Below are 3,318 nucleotides of genomic sequence, written 5' to 3' on the forward strand. Positions count from 1 at the left end.
GACTTCACGGCATCAAAATTTTGAGCAGAGAATAATGCAGCCTCAATCCACATTCCCCACCTGGTAAGAACTAGTTCTGGTGGGGGAAGAAGATCAGCGCACTTTTCTTTCCAGGTAACCACGTGGCTCAGGGCCTTGAGGAAGACCTTCACAGACGATATCAGGTCGTTCACCTCCCGGAACATCTCCCTTACTGCCTCGCAGACTCTGCAGACCATGAGCTAGGCAGGTCACGTGAATCATGGCTGGGTTAAAAAAAAACTTTGAGATCTTTGTCAGCCTTGATCATGCAGTCGGTCACATCGTTCAAGAGGAGTTTCAGCAGAGATGTATCGAAATTTGGCCAGAGAGCACATATGGAATCGTTAACTCGTCTAACGATGGGCTTGTCAAGGAATGCACAATTTACGAGAAACGGGAGATTGTAATTCTCATTGTCCAGCTTTCCAATAAGCCCACTGGCGACATATCGGCCACATGCATCAGGCATTTCATCGACATCAATCCAGATCGAAGAATGTTGTTGAGATGTCTGGATTTCTTTTGTCACGTCCTCGTGGCAGTCCTGCAAGTAAACTTTTCTGAGTGTAGTTTCATTGGGCATTGAAATGCCAAGGTTGGTCTCAAGGAAGCCATGCAGCTTTGGGTTCTCCAACTTTTATCCATGGGATGTTTGCTGCAAACATGGCCTCACAAAGCTCCTTTCCAAGAACCTTAGTCCTCGACTTCTTGGGCTTTGGTGTCAGGACATCCTCAAGTTGGCTCTGAGAAACACTCCTCTTCCCTTTCAGTTGTATGTTCCTCATGTGGAGGGCCGACTCTAATGCTGCCCCAATTGCGACTTATGAACGACACCGAACACCTTGCAGACTCTACAAAAGGCATTCCTTCCGTCGGGCATGAACTTGAATGGGTTCTCCTCCTTGAAATTGAACTCCTTGAGCCACTAGTTCCTGGTGGTTTATGAGGCCATTTTGTGTCCGGAAAAGTAAAAACTATATTGCTGCCAATTCATAAATCTGTTAAAAATAAAAAAAATTCAAAGTAAAATTTTTACCGAAATCGTGTTTTAAGTTGTTTTTTTGGTCCAAAACGCTGTTTTATGTGAAAAGATATTTTTAAAATGTGATTCACATTTTCTTCCCGATCTCTAATTATAAGTAAATGGCTTTAACTTATAGTCAAATATGATAACTAAATAATTGGGAGCACACAATCGCAGATTCAACGACATACCGAATAAAAAAACTAAAAACTAATTGGAATAATGTGGGTCAGCAGAATAAACTAAAGATAAGAGGAATAAGGATTAAAAGAAGTAAAAATTAAAAAAGGATCAGACCTGATTTGGATGCTGGGAGTGGGTGGAAATGGGGAGTGTGAGGAAGTCGAGTGTCGGTTCACGGCCAAGACTGCCTGAAGTGACGACATTGAAAGGGAAATCCTGAGGGTGTTCAAGGCAGAAAAAGCTCAGTGGCAGTATCTCATCGATTTCGGCTGGAGAGCCCTGGGGGCATTTATGGCAGCAAAGAGCCACTGGTTTGAAGCGTGAGCCCTGAGGGTGTCTATGGCTTACAAGGTGCAGGCGGGAGAAAGGTGGGGCGAAAGCGCAATGTCCATAAATTCTGATTCTCCCCTCCCCCTTTTTCCCATCGGTCCCATTCAAACGAGACTACCAATCAGTTGGCCAGCTCTGGAAGGAAAGTTCAGTTTAAACCAGCCAGTGGGTGTGGATATTCAAATAAAGGTTCAGATGTCCCAGCGGTTAGCTTAAGTAGTGGGGGGGGGGGGGGTAAGGCCTGGAATAAATACGTAACCCACTAAATTGAACACTTCCCCTGCATAGCCCAACACTTTTTTTCTCTCAATGCAGTTATCCTGATTAAAGTAATATACAATATTATTTAACAATAAACATGGAAATTTCCCTTTTTGTAACAATATGTCGGTGCACAATATTTATTGCAATATTCTGAGAGCCAGTGCTTCCAACCAGTTATGTAAAAATAAATATCAAATTGATCAAAGAATGTTTACAGGTTTTCATACATAGATATTTTTTTTGTATGCATGGTCAAGGCTCATGAAAGAGCTTGTTTAATCTTTGTGCATAATTCCTCAAAACGAGAGGTAATCGTTTCATCCGAGTGAGCAGCTTTGTTGATATGGGCCGCAAGTCAAACCAAATATCCTGTCAAGCTTTCACAAACAATTAGCATTTTCCTTAGCAGTGATGGTTTAAATAAGAAATAAACGAAATTGCCAAATATTTATATAATAAAACTGCAATTTGGTTTTTTCACTCTCGATGAGCAACTCTGAATATCTGAGATGTCAAACTTGTGCATAAACCAGCCAAAGCCATGTTTGTACGTGCACCTGAGAAGGGAACCGAAATCGGTGTTGTTTGCCGCGTATACCAAATAAAACGTAAACCGTTTTTGCGATTCAAAAGGAGAACCCTTTGACCTGCAACTCTTCCTACAGCTTGAGCTCACCCAATAAACAATTCATTCCTTTGTTTTTTGAAATGTTTTGCAGGAATTTTTGTAGTGTGTGTGTGTATATATACATATATGTATGGTTCGCTTATTTTATAACGTTTCCGTGTCTTGAATAATCGAGGCCTAAAGTTGCAACATTTCGACGTTTATTTTTGCACTCGGGCTCCAATCGGATGGGATGTTTCCACTGCCAGGGTGACGTGTATGCTCGTGGTGGTCACCGAGGTTGATGTTTTATTTGTACTTGAAGACCTGATTGGTTGGTTGAATCATGCTTTCAAAAGGAAACAGTTATAAAAATGAAAGCATGTCGATGCAACTCAACTATTTGGGGACCTAGAAATCATGATTGTCTTTTCAAGTTGTTGTTTTTTTTGGGGGGGGGGGGTTGCCAAACGCGTTTTGTTTGTAAAGAAACTTGTTCTACACTTGCATCCGTGGCGTCAAGAAGAGCATAATGGTGAATAGTTGTATTTGATATATCCACGACCTTAAAACCAGTTTAAACTGTGAAATAAAGCGTTTTGTATCAAGTCACTTGTGAGGCCTGATCTTTTTCAGTTTCTTTTTTATTTACCGTTTTTAAGAATCTTTCTTGGAATGCTTCCGTGTGTCCTGCAGTTGACGGTGGCCAAGTTTCCCAGTCTCTTTGGCTCTCTTGTGATGGCTGAACTTCCTGTCCCTTTGTCTTCGTTTCTCCTTTCATTTTTTTTGTTTCTTTAATGCTTTGGCCCTCGTCCTGTCTTGTCCTTTTACTTGCACTCTTTTTTTTGAAGGTATAACCCTAACACCCTTTCACTCGAGTGATGAATTC

The 3,318-nt window shown here is 41.4% G+C and overlaps 1 pseudogene; it reads right to left on the bottom strand.

The window, feature by feature from the left end:
- The window catches only part of LOC147033933 (uncharacterized), a 3,605-nt pseudogene extending 599 nt beyond the window's left edge, over positions 1–3,006 (bottom strand).
- Between the last annotated feature and the right edge of the window lie 312 nt (positions 3,007–3,318).

The sequence above is a fragment of the Eptatretus burgeri genome, chromosome 1 (genome assembly GCF_056783735.1).
Source record: "Eptatretus burgeri isolate ZD-2024b chromosome 1, Ebu_testis_v1, whole genome shotgun sequence".
NCBI classification, from domain to species: domain Eukaryota; kingdom Metazoa; phylum Chordata; class Myxini; order Myxiniformes; family Myxinidae; genus Eptatretus; species Eptatretus burgeri.